The sequence below is a fragment of the Mastigoproctus giganteus genome, chromosome 3, assembly GCF_048544385.1.
Source record: "Mastigoproctus giganteus isolate SK-2022 chromosome 3, ASM4854438v1, whole genome shotgun sequence".
In the NCBI taxonomy this organism is placed as follows: domain Eukaryota; kingdom Metazoa; phylum Arthropoda; class Arachnida; order Uropygi; family Thelyphonidae; genus Mastigoproctus; species Mastigoproctus giganteus.
In genome coordinates this window covers 11,248,371-11,267,223 of record NC_143577.1, presented here as the reverse complement: position 1 = coordinate 11,267,223, position 18,853 = coordinate 11,248,371, and the positions used below count along the sequence as shown (strand labels likewise).

The 18,853-nt window shown below is 39.9% G+C and overlaps 1 protein-coding gene across 3 annotated transcripts in view; it reads left to right on the top strand.

Moving 5' to 3' along the window:
• Window positions 1-18,853, top strand: part of sws (patatin like phospholipase domain containing sws) — a 469,178-nt gene that overhangs the window by 427,105 nt on the left and 23,220 nt on the right. The gene's annotated exons all lie outside the window — the stretch shown is intronic.

The following is an 18,853-nucleotide window of genomic DNA, read 5'->3' as shown; positions in this document are numbered from 1 at the left end:
CTTAGAGGAATGTTACTCTACTAGCTATTCTTATGTGGTGCCATTCTTATTTTGGCTGATGCTACATAATCTTGCTTTCTTGCATCATATGCCTCTACTAATGCTAACCTTCCCAAAACCAGGAAAAGACCACACTGATCCAGCAAATTACTACCCTATTTCTCCAACCAGTTGTCTGTGAAAAACATTGTAATAAAATAGTTAATGCTAGACTTGGACTCAATGTTTTGAGTTCCTAAAAACTCAAAACATTGAGTCCAAGTTGATATGGTTTTCGGAGAGTAGATCAACACTTGATCTGATTATCAAAGCTGAAGAAATTATCTAGAATGTTTTCCTCAGAAATGAGCACCTAGTTGTGATTTGTGTTTACATTGAAAAAGCCTTTGATACAACTTGCTGATATGAGATTCCACATGACTTACATAAATTTGGCCTTCGGGGTCATCTCCCAAAATTTATTCAGAACTTTCTGGATAACGGATCCGTTTAAGTACAATTCCATTCTTCACTCTCTTGAACATACACTGGTTTTCAAAGAAAGTGCATCGCCCCTTAAAATTGTAATTGTCGTCTGAATAACATAAGTACATGGCAATATTTCTTACAGATTGCATCAGATAAGATTGACATGCATAGGTGATGACATAATATTGTATCAGCTATTAATTTCAGCTATATAAACACGCTTTGCAACAGTTGTAGTCGTTCCTTGCTTGTGTCAGGATGGCGAGTTACATGCAGTTGACACCACAAAGAAAGAGTTCTATTGTTGCTTTACATCAGGAAGAATTTTCATCCCGTCGTATTGCTTATAGAGTGTCTTGTAATCAGTTGACAGTGAGTAGATTTCTTTCCAAACTCAAGAATACTGGTTCTGCTGATAGGAAAAAAGGAACTGGATGCAAATGAGTCTCTACGACAGAACAGGACCATTTTGAAGTGCTTATGCCTTAAAAATCATCTGAGCTGAAAAGAGAATGGGAAGAACATACAGGAGTGGTAGCAAATGCAGTAACATTCAGAAAATGCCTCTTCAAAAATGGACTTGTAGCCCATCATCCTAAGAAGAAGCCCCTCCTCACATAAAAAAATTGAAAAAGGCCCGATTAATTTGGTTTAAGGAGCATGTCAAATGGACCCCTGACCAGTGGAAGTCAGTTATTTTCTCGGATGAGAAGAAATTCAACCTGCATGGCTCCGATGGGAGACAAACGATTCGCCATAGACGTGGATGAAGAATACCATCCAGACTGTATGGTGTCTACAATGAAATTCCCTTCCAGCCAAATGATATGGGGGTGCATTTCATATTGCGGAGTAGGACACCTGCACTTTATAAAAGGTTCAGTAAATTCCAATGGATACCTGCTTATATTGGAAGGCAAATTGCTGCCAACCATTAGAGACTATTTCAACCTGCCAAGTAACTGCATATTTCAGGACGACTGTGCCCCTTATCATCGGGCGAAAAGTATAAGTAGGCATTCTGTAGTTACTTTAGCTTCATTTCTGCATTAGAAGTTTGATAATAATGTGTTTACATTTGATACAGGTGAAAAAATGGTTGGAAGAACAGTCCATTACAACTCTTAGCTGGCCAGCAAACAGCCTGGACCTGAATCCTATAGAGAACCGTTGGCATCATTGGGCATCTGCAGTTGCCAGAAAGAAATCAAAGACCCTTCGTGACTTTAGGAAGCCATAATTTGTGTTTGGAACCACAAACTATCAGTTGATTATCTTCAGAAATTGATCTTTTTTTTTTTTTTTTTTTATATATGAACCCCAAACACGAGAGGTATTAGAACCTATAGTACTTAGTACCGTGCTTGGGTTGGAGGTTGAGAAGACGAAAGAAGATATTTGTTGACATTGGAAGAGAGAGAGAACTTCTGTAGATTGTAATTTTCAGGAAATACGTATGAAGGAAGGTTGTTCCAGAAAACGGCAGTTGAATGAATAAATGAGGAAGATGAAAAGTTGGTTCTGTGGGTTTGCAGTTGGACAGTAAATGGATGTTGGCTGGTGGCGGCATGTGTTCGGACTGTTTTGAAAGAGAGTGGGAATTATAGAAGCCAATTCAGAAGAACAGTGCCCATGGAAGTATCTGTAGAAGAGGCATGCAGCAGAAACAGTACGTCTATGAGAAAGCGAGTGGACAGACTCTGTTAGAGATGAATCATTAATTAACCTAACTGCCCTCTTCTGAATGGAATCAAGAAGCCTGAGAGAGGTTTTGGGGGCACCACCCCAGATGTGGGAACAATATTCCATGGCAGGATGGATTTGCGATTTATATGTGTAAGCAGCTGTTTGGAAGAAAAGTAGAGAGAGAAAACCAAGTTTTTTAGATGCAGAGGAAGCAATATTTGTAATATTGCTTCCTTTGCTTGTGCCAAGGGAGATTAGAAGTCAAGATAATCCCCAAAAGAGATATATCATTTTGCCTAGAAATCGGAGTGTCCCTAAAGATAAGCATAGGAGCAGAAGAATCCTTTTTGCGAGATATAAAACAAGACTGAGTTTTAGAAGGGTTGAAATCAACTAAGTTGTCTTTGCCCCACTGCAGAATTACCTGAAAATCGGCATTTAAGGAATTGGTAGCAGATGTTCGAGAAGTTGAAGCTGATTGAGCAGGACAAGGTTTCTCAAAATGGAAAGTGGAATGCAATGTGCTATCATCGGCAAAACTATGGATAGGATTGCCAGTCAATGGAAGAAGGTCATTAATATACAAGAGGAAAAGAGTGGGGGAAAGAACTGAACCTTGGGGGACACCGGCATTAGTGGAGAAGTTAGAAGACAGAGAGCCATCTACCATCACCCTCAGTGAGCGATCAGAGAGAAAACTGGATAACCAATTACTAAAAACAGTTGGCAAATCATAAGATGGAAGCTTGTTTAGAAGACCTTTATGCCAAACATGATCAAACGCCTTGGAGATGTCAAGAGAAACTACTTGTGTTTCACCGAACTTTTCCATTGAATTAGTCCATAAATGGGTAACATAAGCCAGAATATCACCAGTGGATCGACACTGACGGAATCCATACTGGTGATTGTTGATCTGACAGAAGGTTTCTAGGTAGTTTAAGAGTTGGCGGTTAATTGATTTCTCCATTACTTTAGAAAGAGTAGAAGTAATTGCAATGGGACGATAATTGGATGGGAGGGATTTGTCACCCTTTTTAGGAACTGGCTGGATATGAGCAAATTTCCAAGCAGAAGGAAAAACAACTTTGGAATAAGAAAGTGAAAAAAGGCAGCAAAGAATAGGAGTAAGTTCAGTAGCACAGGTTTTGAGAACAAGTGGAGAAATACCATCAGGACCTGGAGCTTTCTTAGCATCAAGGTTCATCAAAATCCTTCTGATATCCTTTTCACGGAAGACCACAGGAGGCATTGAATGGAGCGTGTTGGGAATGGGGGGGAGGTGTTTTACCAAGATCATTAATACATGAGCTGGAAGAAAAATGGGATGCTAGCAGGTCAGCTTTATCCTTGGCTGAAGTGACAACAGAACCATCTGCTTTGGACAGAGGTGGGAGCAGAGATGGGCAAAAGTTTCAGCCGATAACTTTGGCAAGAGACCAGAATGCTCGGATACCATTAGGGCAAGAAGCAAGTTTTCTACTCTTAGCCTGTTCAAACTCTAGTTTGGACTGATTAATAACTGCTTTACAATTGTTGCGAGCTTTGGTGTAGGCAGAAAATGAAACTGAAGAATTAGAAACAAGCCAATTACGATGTGCAACATTCTTCTCTTGAACAGCCTTAGCACATTTATTGGAAAACCAAGGTTTAGACAAAGGACGAGATTTTAAAGTGGATTGTGGGATAAAGGATTCCATTCCTGCAAGAATAATTTCACTGACACAATCTGAGCAATCGTTGACATCAAGTTTTTAAACAGTAATCCGACCAAGGAAAAGAAGAAAAGAAGTCTCTCAGGTCATCCCATTTTGCATCCTTGTAATGCCAAACAACACGAGGTTGGGAATAGCCATGAGATAAAGGTTCCATTGAAGAAGAGACAATTACCAAGTTGTGATCTGAAGTGCCTAGGACCTCTCACTTTGACCATGTACTTAGAAGGGTTGTTTGTGAGAAAAAGATTAAGCGTATTGGCTGTATGATTAGGATTATCCAGTATTCTTGTAGGTAAATGAACAGTCTGTGCTAGGTCATTAGTGATTGCAAAAGCCTCAGCATATCGACCTGCTGGGTCGGTGTGACTAGAAAATGGAAGCCAGCTGGAGTTGTGAACATTAAAATCACCAAGAAAAATTACCTCACTGTTAGGAAAGTTGGACTGTAGAAAGTCAAGTTGCAAAGAGAGGAAGTCAAAGAGATCCAAGTGATTAGTGGAGTTGGTAGAACGGTAAAGACAACAGATGAATTTGACACAATGAGGTAGAGAGATTTTAAGCCAGAGAAGATCAAAAAGAGGAGATTCCAAATTGCCAAGTCTCTGACAGGGAATATCAGAACGGACATATGCACAAGTACCACCTTTGAGGTGAAAGGAATCATACAGGGAATAATTTGGGCATCTGAGATGAGCAGTAGTTGAATCAACCTATAACTGAGATTCTGTCAGAAAAAAGTACATGGGGTTTGGCAGACTGGAAGTGGAAATGGACATCATTGAGATTAGAATTGAGACCACTTATATTTGTGAAATGAATTGGGAAGTTCTTGGGAGGTTTAGATCTTTTCGCAGATAAGCTTGCTCTATTAGTTTGACAATTCGTGGTGTATTCAATAGTAAGAAAAAGTGGGTGGGACATGCTGTATGAAGTAATGAAATTTTTGGATATGGTGTACATGTGGTAAGAATATACCCAGATCCTTGACATACACATTACTCGGACTCCCTCCAGTCACTATCTGGCAGAGTAGAGGTAGCAAGATTATACACTAGCTGATCCGGAAGCCTCCTAGAGAGTTACCAACAGGTTCGGTCCGGTGTACTAACTAGCGGCCGGCCTGCGAACACTGTTTTAGAGCTGTACCCTCGAAATGTAAGGAATATTGGATCCAAAATGTTCATCATAACCTCAAAAGTCATCAATCATACTGCATGATGGAAGAGAAAGGGAAGGGTTCACCGGAACTTAGCTCTAGAGACTAAACATGGGTTCCGCCACTTCAAGCCTCCAATAAGCAAAGTGGTGGTATTTCACCGGTTGATGAGAGCCATCTACCACCTAGTACTGCCTTGTAACATAGAGGGGCGGCGTTCCTCCATGTGATGTGGGCGCCACACCTCGACCCCTGCTTACGTTGGTTCACACCTGGGTGGTCACCCACCATGTACTTGTGCATGGAAGTTATACCCAGGATTACTAACAGTCCCACCATCGTGTGGGTGCAATCAGAGGATTTGGCTGTCATAGACCGTCCGTACTTTAGCATTAGCATTAGTAGAGGCATATGATGCAAGAAAGCAAGCTTATTCAGCATCAGCCAAAAAAAAAAAAAAAAAACCCCCTCTCCCATTTCACCCCTCCGTTCGTTCGAAATACCTGTCCAGTTGAGCTTTAAATTTGTTTAGGCTATCAACTTCAACAACAAGTGATGGAAGTCGGTTCCACCAACCAACCACCCGCTGGCCAAAGGCAAATTTCCGCACATCTATCCGACATCCGTCCTTCCTCAATTTGAATTTATGCCCTCTGAGGTGATTATTCTGAGAAAGATGAAGAATCCCATTGGCATTGAGCATGCTCAAACCATTCAAAGCCTTATACACCTCTATCAGATCACCTCGCCGGTGCCTAGTCTCCAGACTCTGTAATTTGCAAAACGTAAGCCTTTCTTCGTAAGAGCAACCCTTTGTTCCATTTACTAATCTTGTTGCCCTTCTCTGTACCCGTTCCAGCAGCTCTACATCCTTCTTGAAATGAGGCCTCCAGACCTGTATACAGTACTCAAGATGTGGCCTAACCATTGCCTTATACAAGGGAATAATCACCTCCTTATCCCTGCTAGAAAAATTCCTCTTTATCATTGACAAGACACCATGAGCTACTCTTGCAGCTCGTCTGCACTGCTCAGAGAACTTCATATCTGCCTGCACAATTACCCCCAGGTCCTTTTCATTCTCCACCACTGTCAGTGTAGTACCGCAGAGTTGATACATTGCTCTGGGGTTACTGTTACCCATATGTAGTACTTTACATTTGTCAATGTTAAACTTCATTTGCCACCTCTCAGCCCATCTGTTCAACCTTTCCAGATCCTGTTGCAGCAGCATAGCGTCAGTAGTGTCCTGAACGACCCTGCCAACCTTTGTATCATCTGCAAACTTAGACATTAAACTTGATATCCCATCATCAATATCATTCATAAACACCGAAAACAACAATGGACCCAACACTGAACCCTGAGGGACTCCACTAATAACATTAGTCCACGTTGAGCAGTGTCCATTGATTACCACTCTCTGTCTTCTGCCACTCAACCAACCCCTTATCCATAGCAGCAATTTGCCTCCAATGCCACACTGCTCCAATTTGTGCAGCAGTCTACCATGTGCAACAGTATCAAAAGCCTTTCTAAGATCCAAATATATAATATCAAAGTTATTCCCTGCATCCAGTTCTTTTGTGACTACATCATAGTATCCAATCAAATTGGTCAGGTAAGACCTGCCCTTAACAAAACCATGCTGCGTTTGAGCTATAACTGAATTCTTGTCTAGATGATCCTGCAGTGCTTCTTTAACCAGTGCCTCCATTAATTTACCTGGAACAGAAGTTAAACTAACAGGTCTATAATTACTTGTGTCAGCCTTTGATCCTCCTTTGTGAATTGGGGTTACATTTGCACATCTCCAGTCTATGGGTACCTCCCCTGAGTCCAAAGAAGCTCTCATAATTATGGCTAGGGGTTTGCATACTTCCTTTGCTGCCTCCTTTAATATAACTGGATAGATCCCATCCACCCCAGGTGCCTTTTTTATGTTTATCCTCAACAATATCTCCTCCACTTTCCTCTCAGTTATTACAAAATCATCCAGCTCACTGCCAATGTTTACTTTACCTACTTCATTCTCCTTCCTGAATAACTCCTCATGCGTGAATGTAGATGCAAAATACTCGTTTAGATTGTTAGCCACCTGAGCAGGATCCTCAACTGTTGAACCATCAATATCCAGTGGACCAATCTGATTCATCCCTTTCCTTCTCGAGTTCAAGTATGTAAAGAACTCCTTTCTGTTTTTCTTTGCATCCTTTGCCAAGGATTTTTCGTAGTCTGCCTTTGCCTGCCTAATCTCCTTTGTGACTTGGTTACAGACCAACTTATATCTATCATAGGCTTCCATGTCACCCATTAATTTGTATGTATCCCATGCATTTTTCTTCTCTGCCACATGTCTCATTAGTCCATCTGACAACCATTTAGGCCTAAACCTTGAACAATATTTCTTAGTTGGTATGTAAAGCCTGGTAGCCACCAAGATTAGTTCCTTGAATGCTTCCCATTTTGAGTTTGCTGTTGGTAACATCATCAGTTGGTCCCACCCACTGTATAGAATTTAAATACTGTCTCAGACCATCATAGTCGCCTTTACGAAAACAAAAACCCTTCCCTTTACCTCTGATGGTAGTTACCTCCTTGAGTAAATCCCACTTCAACACACTGTGATCACTGCCACCTAGTGGTTCATTTATCTGCAGGTTCTTAATGCATGAAGAATCACTACTGATAATCAGATCAAGAGTATTGCTCCCTCTTGTTGCCTCACGAACATGCTGATGTAGAAAACAATCATCCAATAAATCCACAAAAGCCTTGCTAGTGTGCGAGTGACCAACCCACAAATTCCAGTCCATATCTGGGAAATTAAAATCCCCCATTATAAGACTCTCTGATTTACTGGCCCACTCTATTTCCCTGTACAATATATTATTATACTCATCAGAGTCATTAGGCCTATAGCACACTCCTACTCTCAATTTTGATTTCCCTATGCTTATGTCACACCAAACTGACTCGACACTGCCCTGTCCATCGATGTCAACTGGCTTCACTTCCTTTGACTTTATGTGTTTCTTAATTAATAGCGTAACCCCTCCTCCCCTCCTGTCCTGTCTATCCTTTCTATATACATTGTATTCCCCAAATTCCAGTTCCGCATTACTTATATCTGTGTGACACCACGTCTCTGATATCCCAACAATATCTGCCTTTGATGTTTTGAGCAATACCTCAAATTCATCAAATTTATTTACCAAACTCCTAGCATTGGTGTACACGCAGGTATACATGCACCTGTTTCTATTCTTAGCTACCCTAACACAACCCATGTGTTTACTTGTAACGCAATGACTACCAGCAGTCTCTGAAATATCCTGCATCTTGTTTTTCAGACTTCTGCTCATTTGAATAGAAGCAGTGCAAGAATCACTTCCACCTCTGCCAGTGGCTACTGTTAATCTATTAGTCCTTGTATCCCCCCCAACTAGCAGTTTTCCGACCCACCTAACACTTCCTCGACAGCATCAGCAAAAATTCTTGCACCCTTTCTATTTAAGTGTATCCCATCCCTGTAGAAGCAATCTCTCCTGTTAACAAATACAGTCCAGGCTGAAAAAAATTCTACCCCTTGAGCCTTGCACAATCCCTCCAGGGCCGAATTGATCGACAAGGCTCTCATCATATACTCCCTCCTATCGTGTCTGGGCAGAATTGTAGACACTTTCAAGTTCAACCCTAATTCACGGCTTTTTTTCAACAGTGACCTGTACTTGCTAAGTAATTCCGCCGGTCACTGAAATTGGGTCCACTTGACTTGAGTGTCACCCGAATATCAGTCCATCAGCGTTTTAGACTCCCAGGTAGCAAGTACAGCTTGTCTTACATATCTGAGAGAATGTATGTGACAACCTCAAGGACCAATCTTGTCAATGCCTCAATGGTGTGCTGCTGTGATCAGGACTATGGGCAGTTCAACTAAATATTAGTTTGCACCTGGTGGGTGAACATTTCATTTTGTTTTCCATTTAAAATGATAAACTGAAGCAAATTTGAGGGCTTCCGATAACATTTCAGATGATATTTTGAGAGCAGCACCTGTCAAATATTACTTAGCTTTTCCTTAACTATTAAGAAATATCTTTTGTTTATATTTCTATTTGTGATGCTAGTTATTAATGTAACATACCATCGCGAAAAAGAGTTAGAAACGTGAAATTCCTAGGTGATGCACTTTCTTAGAACACCACAGACTACAAGAATATAGTTGATATCCTTCTTGTTATCGAAGTTCTCAACAATAGAACTGAAGCTAATCTATGCCTGTTTTTCTCTTAAAATATCTGCCCCCTCATCGGTTTGCAAATTTCAGGTCCAACAAAAGTACCTTGTTTTAGCGTCTCTTAAGTGATCGATGCGAATTTAGCAAAGGTGGGTAAAGCATTCACAAAGTGTTTCATCTAACTCAGTTTGATGTGCAATGGGCAAATGTTTAATATAATAGGCATCCTGGCATTCTTATTTAGAATATCTAATAGAAATCGATCTACCACCTTACAGAGCCGCACATTATGCAAATTATTCTTGCCTATAAAAATACAGGTTGCGACCACATTACTTCATCCTGTTTACTGGCTTGCTCAGTGAGATTGCCACATCTCCAGAACCTAAGCATGGCAAGTCCTTGTCGTTTATATGATTCTTTAAAATGGTGGGCCATTGGGCGCAGTCGGGAAGCTGCAGGTGGTGGTGGCACTTTGGTTTAATGCGTCACGTGTGTTGAAATAGCTTGATCCTGTGTGCTGAAATAGCTTGATCCTGTACATCATAGTGCAGTAGGAGTTGTACTGAGGGCCTTTTGCACATCACCAATTTTAATTCTCTATATGGAAGCCTGCAAATTGCCACTACATCTTCAATGACAAGTTCTGCTACTGAATTATGTAGTAAAAATTAGCAGCCTCCCACATCACCCCATGTGTCAATATATCTTCCTGCAAAAATGGGAAAACCTCTGTCAAACTAAACCACAGCTCAACAAACCATCTAGCATTAGTTTTAAGCTCTCTAAACATATGCTGGGCCTGAAGATGAGTAACAGACTTCAGGATACTAATATGGAAACTTAGTTATGGCAAATTCCGCCGATCTGTTACATAACGTTAGGCATTTTCAGCAATGGGAAAAGAATAACCATCCAGATTCAACATTAGGCAATTACATGTAACCCACTCCACTTAGTTTATAAGTTTCATTCAGCTATGTACAGATGGTTCCAAGGCTGGGGGTAAAGTTGGGACAACAGTAGTCCTGCCAAGTGCCATCATCTCCAAACAGCTCCCCTCAGAATGCAGCACTTATACCTCAGAGTTATATGGTATCCTGCTAGCCCTGGAGAATATAAAACAAGCCTTTTATAACTCAATCCATCACATATACTAATTGATTAAGTGCTGTGAATGCTCTACAGTGTAAATCCTCCAGTCATCCTCTGCTACAGACAATTTGGACAAACTTAATACAACTTTATGCAAGTGGTCTGCTCATAATTTTTTGTTGGATCTCTGGACATATTGGAATCCCACTAAATGAACAGGTGGATTCAGCTGCCAAAAGTGCTTCAGGTGTGATCTCTGTTTCCAGGACACCTTATATTGACTATAAATCCATTATACAATGGATCTATAAAGAACAGTGGCCATGCATGTGGGAAGAACAAATAAATAATAATAAAATAATAAACATTTTGAACTCAAGAGAGAGAACCTAAAACAGTAACAATCCAGCCTGAAAGGAAACAGAAAGGAAGAAATACTCTGCATTGTGCACTGGTCATACATACCTCAGGTCACAGTTACCTTCTCACAAATGATAATGCTCCTCAATGCAGTAACTGTTTATGCCTACTTACAGTAAAGCATGTCATCATAGAATGCCCATTCTATCTAAGAGAGTGGAAAACTGCTTTCTCTTCACAGCTTCATAATTCAATCAATTAACTCTACAGAGTTTTCTAGGAGTTTTTCTGGTAAATCACAGTTTCCATCTCATCAGTAGGACATGGATGATTTTTGTGTTCCTAGAACTGACTGATAAATATCACCTTATCTGAACTCTTGTTATTTGTAAAATAAACAAGTAAGATACATTGACAAAAGTGCATTGACAGTAGTCAGTGCATTTTTGTCTCATTTGCCGATGCACCAACAAATCTAACAAAAACATCACATATAGTCTGTTATGTCCACATGCCAATCAGGTTATCATTTGTTACTTACATATGTCACTTGATTGCTCATTTCACATTCTCTTATTTGCTATTGCATGTACAGTATTAATGCTATTATATACAGTATTAATTTTATGCAGCTCACGTAAACTGTTTATATTACCAAAATGAACCATGAGTGGTTTGCCCTTAGAGCTTTTCTTAAATCTGCTGTTCAGATATTCTTGTCAGTACTTAGTTACATTGGCCACTGAACACATTCAAATATATTATCCAAACATCATAAAAAGTACATAGTTTTTGTTTTGCATTGAGCAGAATTTTGGGTATCACTGACACTCACTTGGTATTATATTTGCAACTTCACTTAAGATTGGTTATGTAAGTGAATAACAGTTCCCAACTTTTATACAAGGGTAAAAATAGCACTCTCTTATAACTTGCTATTAAAAATGAAAATGCAGTCAATTCTGGTTATTTGGGACACATCAGGGCTAGTGCATTTTGGCCTGATTAAGCGGCTGCCCCAATTATCCGAAGTTTCACGTAAATAGTTAAAAATAGAATGTACCCCCCCCTCCTTTATAATTGGTTCACTGTACAAACAAATCACGTTACAATGAGTCACCATTGTAAAGTACTGTTCACTATACGATGTGTAATAAGCACCGGTCATTGTGATCACGTTTGTGAATTGAATTTTAATTCTATTAAACAGTGATTCTAATTAGCAAAAATAAGAGGAATATTATCCACAGGGAATATTATCCACAAGTAAAGATATATTAAGTACAAATTTACCCTTTATTACCTTACCAATTAAAAAATTAAATGATACGTGAAATTCGGAAGAATATACCCGATAATCGGAATAATTCATACTTACTGTAATATGTACATACTAATTAAACTAGTTGACATTTCTGTTCAATGTCATTTGTGGGTAGGGGTTAATATTTAAAACAGTAAAAAGATAAGCAGTCAATAACAAAGAACAAGGCACACACACAAATTGCAAGTAACGCAATACATGCAAGTGAGAACGGAGTAACGAGTTACAAAGCTTTAAAAATAGGAATGAAGAGAAACAATGAAATAAAATTGTTTTTTTATATGATTGAAGAGTCCATGGAAGTGTAAACACATTTTACCATAATAACCCACAGAATTCCAGCTGTCAGTATTATCGCAAATTCAATAAGATCGAGTTCACTATCAGTTTATGACAGATTTCACTAACACAAAAGCTCAATAAACAGGTGACTGCTAATTGTTTTTGTTTTATGGTTGTGACCTCCAGAAATCGGACCGAACTACGTGGTATGGTCGGAGACAATTGTAGGGTAATCTTCAGTGCTACGGTCTCCTGCCCCAATTAAACGGCATTTTGTCCCAATTAAGCGAAGTAAACTCTGGCTATTTTCTTGATTGAGTTCTGTTTTTTTAAGATTTGCCCCGATTAACTGGTGGCCCAAATAACCGGAATCCACTGTATACCTTTGTTATAAGTACTAAATATAATGTCAGGTGAGTCCCTGATACCCAGTATTCCCCCAAGCAACCCCCAAGGCAGAATGTGCTGGTCCCAAAGGAACTAGTTGTTGTTGGTGAATATTGTCAGGGAAATGAGGAACATATTGTGCAAAAAGGATAGGTGGAACAGGACCAGGGTATGTCTGCCAGGAGCAAAGGTTGATGACGTAGAGCAGATATCATCTTTTAAGGGCACAAAGGGTGATATTGTTGTACATGTTGGCACTAATGATATTAAGAGTAGGATACCGGCGGAATTGCTTAAGTACAGGTCAATGTTGAAAAAAAGCTGTGAGTTAGGGTTGAATTTGAAAGTGTCTGCAATTCTGCCCAGACACGATAGGAGGGAGTATATGATGAGAGCCTTGTCAATCAATTCCGCCCTGGTGAGATTATGCAAGGCTCAAGGGTTAGAATTTTTCTCAGACTGGTCTGTGCTTGTTAACAGGAGAGACTACTTCTACAGGGATGGGATACACTTAAATAGAAAGGGTGCAAGAATATTTGCTGATTCTATTGAGGCAGAGTTAGGTGGATCAGAAAACTGTTAGCTTGGGGGGGGGGATACACGGACTAAAAGATTAACAGTAGTCGCTGGCAGAGGTGAAAGTAATTCTTGCACTGCTTCTACTGAAATGCAATTGAGCAGCAGCCTGGAGAGCAAGGCAACGGGGATTTCCAGGACTGCTGGGAGTCATAGTGGAACAAGTAAATACATGGGATGTGTTAGGGTAACTAAGAGTAGAAACAGTTGTATGTATACTTGTGTGTACACCAATGCTAGGAGTATAGTTAAAAATTTTGATGAGCTTAAAGTGCTAGTCACGACATCAAATGCAGATATTGTTGGGATATCAGAGACATGGTGTCACACAGACATAGGCAGTGCAGAATTGTGATTTGGGAAGTGTAATGTGTACAGAAAGGATAGACAGAACAGGAAGGGAGGGGGGATTATTTATTTATTTATTATTATTTTTTGTTTATTAGTTGTTGGCAAAGTTTTTGCATTTTACCACCCAAAGTTTTTGCATTTTACTCTGATCCAAGCCCAAGGCGGGATTTGAACCCGCGACCTTTAGGTTGTGAGGCAGGCACTTTACTCACCTAGTTAGCCTGGTCTGCAGGAGGGGTAGTGCCGTTAGTCATGAAACACATAAAATCTAAGGAAGTGCATCCAATTCATGTTGGTAGACAATGCAATGTTAAGTCTGTTTGGGGTGACATAAGCACTGGAAAGGAAAAATGAGAGTAGGAGTGTGCTATAGGCCTAATGAATCTGATGAGTATAATGAGCAATTGTGCAGAGAAATAGTGGGCCAATAAATCAGAGTGTCTTGTAATGGGGGATTTTAAAATTTTCCAGAGATTGACTGGAATTTGTGGGTTGGTAACTCACACACTAGCAAGGCTTTTGTGATTTATTGGATGATTGTTTTCTACAGCAGCATATTCGGGAGGCAACTAGAGGGAGTAATACTCTTGATCTGATTATCAGTAGTGATTTATCATGCAATAAGAATCTGCAGATAAAGGAACCACTAGGTGGCAGTGATCACAGTGTGCTGAAGTGGGATTTGCTTCATCAGTGGTAAAGGGAAAGGTTTTTGCTTTCATAAAAGTGACTACGATGGACTGAGACTGTATTTAAATTCTATACAGTGGGACCAACTGATGATGTTACCAGCAGCAAATTCAAAATGGGAAGCATTCAAAGAACTTATCTTGGAAGCTACTAGGCTTTACAAACCAACTAAGAAATATTGTTCAAGGTTTAGGCCTAAATGGATGTCAAATGAACTAAGGAGGCATATGGCAGAGAAGAAAAATGCATGGGATACATACAAATTAACACACGACACAGAAGCCTATGATAGATACAAGTTGATCTGTAACCAAGTTACAAAGGAAGTTAGGCAGGCGAAGGCAGATTACGAGAAATCTTTGGCAAGGGATGCAAAGAAAAACAGCAAAGAGTTCTTTACTTATGTAAACTCTAGAAGGAAGGGGATGAATCAGATTGGTCCACTTGATATCGATGGGTCAACTGTTGATGATCTTGCTCAGGTAGCTAACAAACTAAATGAATATTTTGCATCGACATTCACACATGAGGAGTTATTCAGCGAGGAGAATGCCAGAGGTGTATTCAACTCTAGCAGTAAGCTACAGAATCTTGAAATAACTGGGAGTAAAGTGGAGGAGAAACTGTTGAAGATAAACACAAGAAAGGCACCTGGGGTGGATGGGATCTATTCAGTTATATTAGAGGAGGCAGCAAAGGAAGTAAGCAAACCCTTTGCCATAATTATGAGCTACCTTGGACTCAGAGGAGGTACCCATAGACTCGAGATGTGCAAATGTGACCCCAATTCACAAAGGAGGATCAGAGGCTGACACAAGTATTTATAGACCTGTGAGTTTAACTTCTGTTCCAGGAAAATTAATGGAGGCACTGGTTAAAGAAGCACTGCAGGATCATCTAGACAAGACTTCAGTTATAGCTCGGACACCGCATGGTTTTGTTAAGGGGAAGTCTTGCCTGACCAATTTGATTGGATACTGTGATGCAGTTACAAAAGAACTGGATACAGGGAATAACTTGATATTATATACTTGGATCTTAGAAAGGCTTTTGATACTGTTGTACATGGAAGACTGCTGCATAAATTGGAGCAGTTTGGCATTGGAGGCAAATTGCTGCTATGGATAAAGGGGTGGTTGAGGGGGAGAAGACAGAGTGGTAATCAATGGACACTGCTCATCGTGGATGAATGTTATTAGTGGAGTCCCTCAGGGTTCAGTGTTGGGTCCATTATTGTTTTCTGTATTTATCAATGATATTGATGATGGTATATCAAGCTTAATGTCCAAGTTTGCAGATGATACAAAGGTTGGCAGGGTTGTCAAGGATACTACTGATACTATGCTGCTGCTGCAACAGGATCTGGAAAGGTTGAGCAGATGGGCTGAGAGGTGGCAAATGAAGTTTAACATTGACAAATGTAAAGTACTACATATGGGAAACAGCAATCCCAGAGCAACTTATCAACTCTGTGGTACTACGCTGACACTGGTAGAGAATGAAAGGGACCTTGGGGTGGCTGTGCAGGCAGATATGAAGTTCTCTGAGCCGTGCAGACGGGCTGCAAGAGTAGCTCATGGTGTATTGTCAATGATATATAGGAATTTTTCTAGCAGGGATAAGGAGGTGATTATTCCCTTGTATAAGGCATTGGTCAGGCCACACCTTGAGTACTGTATACAGGTCTGGAGGCCTCATTTCAAGAAGGATGTAGAGCTGCTGGAACGAGTACAGAGAAGGGCAACAAGATTAGTGAATGGAACAAAGGGTTGCTCTTATGAAGAAAGGCTTAAGTTTTGCAAATTACAGTGTCTGGAGACTAGGCTCTAGTGAGGTGATCTGATAGAGGTGTAGCCTTGAATGGTTTGAGCATGCTCAATGCTGATGGGATTCTTCCTCTTGCTCAGAATAATCACCTGAGAGGGCATAAATTCAAATTGAGGAAAGATAGATGTAGAATAGATGTGCAGAAATTTGCCTTTAGCCAGCGGGTAATTGGTTGGTTGAACAGACTTCCATCCCTTGTTGTGGAAGTTGATAGCCTAAATAAGTTTAAGGCTCAGCTGAACAGGTATTTCGAACAAACAGGGGTGAAGTGGAAGTGCTTTTTTTTTTTTTTTTTCTGGCTGATGCTACATAAGCTTGCTTTCTTGCATCAAATGTCTCTGCTAATTGTAATGCTTTTCATACCAACTAAGAAATATTGTTCTAGATTTAGACCTAAATGGATGTCAGGTGAACTGATTAGACATGTGGCAGAGAAGAAAAATGCATGGGTACATAAAAATTAACAAGTGACGCAGAAGCCTATGATAGATATAAACTCTTCTGTAACCAAGTCACAATGGAGGTTAGAGGTGTATAAAGCCTTGAATGGTTTGAGCATGCTGAATACTGATAAGATTCTGCCTCTTGCTCAGAATAATCACCTGAGAGGGCATAAATTCAAATTGAGGAAAGACAGTTGTAGGATAGATGTGTTCAAGTTTGGCTTTAGCCAGTGGGTGGTTGATTGCTATAATAAACTTCCATCTGTTGTTGTAGAAATGGAGAGCTTAAACATCTAAGGCAGAACTAGACAAACATTTGGAGCAGGTGGATGAGTGAAATGAGAAGGGGGGGGGGGTGTTTTTTTTTTTTTTTTTTTTTTTGGCTGATGCTATATAAGCTTGCTTTCTTGCGTCTCATGCCCTTGCTAATTGTAATGCTAATGATGAATACCAGCAAGGTTCCTGAAATGTCACCTTTATGTATAGGGATTTAGTTATAAACTGAATAAACTATCTTAATATTCATGTGATATAAGAATAGTCATTATTAAAAGTATAATTCTATGGAAAATAATCGGGTAACGTTCTTCCCCAATATGAAATAAGTTAAAACTGTATAATAGGTTAGGTACAATTTCAGATATATAACATGTCTTTAGTTACACAAGTAATGTCTGGACACTTTTAGTAATCTTTTAATGAAACTTTTTTTTAAAAAAATCTGAAATTAACATAATATTTAAATAATTATCTTTGCTGTGTCATCACCTCCTCATCCCCAATCAAGGAAGATTTATTAATTTTCTTGTTACCTTTCCTTTGTCACCCCCAACTGTGATGGAAGTTTTTGTCTTTTTAATTATCAGTTTGTCTCCAGGCAGCATATTGAACTATTCATACTATCTGTGCCATTTCTCTTTATACTCTGGCACAACTAATAAGTCAGAAGAGTTTATGATTAATCGTTTCAAAAGTGAATACAATTTTTTTCAGTATTTAGCAATCACATGAGCTTGAACCACAGTCCACTCACACATTTTCTTGAATGCTCAACTTTGTCCATCTGAAGCCATTTGTTAAATCAGTACTGAAACTGGAACACATATTGTCTACAGTGGTGAATTTTCCAAATGCACATGAACTACAAGGAATGAGTTCTCCTTCCGACTTTCAAAGCTGTTATAAATTGTATCTGCAGCTGCTTGGAAACACAGATAAGATATGGTCATGTATATTTGGAGATTTGTAGAAAATTTGTATATGAATGGACACATTATCTTAAATGGCCTTGACACACACACTGTGCTACTATTAATATCCAGCCATCTGTATATCCACATATAATCTTTATTTACATGAAAACTAATAATGTGTGCTGAAAACTTTAGCCTTTATGATAGCCTCTAGTCTCCATAAAACACTCTCCGAAAACTATTTCTAAATATCTTCTGATATTTTCCACCGTTCAGCTCTTTTTTGGGTGTTCCTTTTTTTGTCTTGTCTTTGGGTTGTCTTGTCCAACTTTTCAATGCTCATATCTCCAAATAAATCCATCACAATGCAAGCAGGTATGGGCCTTCCCTGACATGCTGCCACAACATAAGTAACACATTGTCTAGATAGACCTGAGCATTTATGATTTTGTACAAAACAATCATTGGTCCCAGTCCAAAACATGAAAACCAGCACAGACCATGTTGCCTCTGCCAAGCTGCGTCAGGATGATACAGTCTGGCAGGTAGCTTTCTCTGGCCTTCCACCACACCCAGACAAGTCTGCCGGGCTGGTAGACCAATGTACTGTTACTAATCACTCCAAAGCACAGCTTACCATTGGTCTACAGTCCAAGAATGGCAGATCTTACACCAAGCTAGATGGCCTTTGACATTAGTCAGAGTAATTAATGGCCTTGAATACTCACATATTCACAACCATGGTAACTCATATCTTGCAGCATCCTGTACACTTCTGGTGCTGACGTGTCCAGATTGTCACACTGAGGGTGGGGGGGGTGGTGTGTGTGTGTGTGTGTGTGTGTGTGTGTGTGTGTGTGTGTGTGTGTGTGTGTGTGTGTGTGTGGCAACAGTGCAGACCTGTGATCCAAGGCAGTTCTTTGTCAGAGCCCCTCTTGTCATGTTCTCTGAGCTTTGGAGATTTGCCTGTTCATTTTTTGATGGTTTCAGCACCAGTCTGTCTCCACAAGGGCTTATGAACATATATCATAGGCCTTTGTGATATGTAGAACTTGGG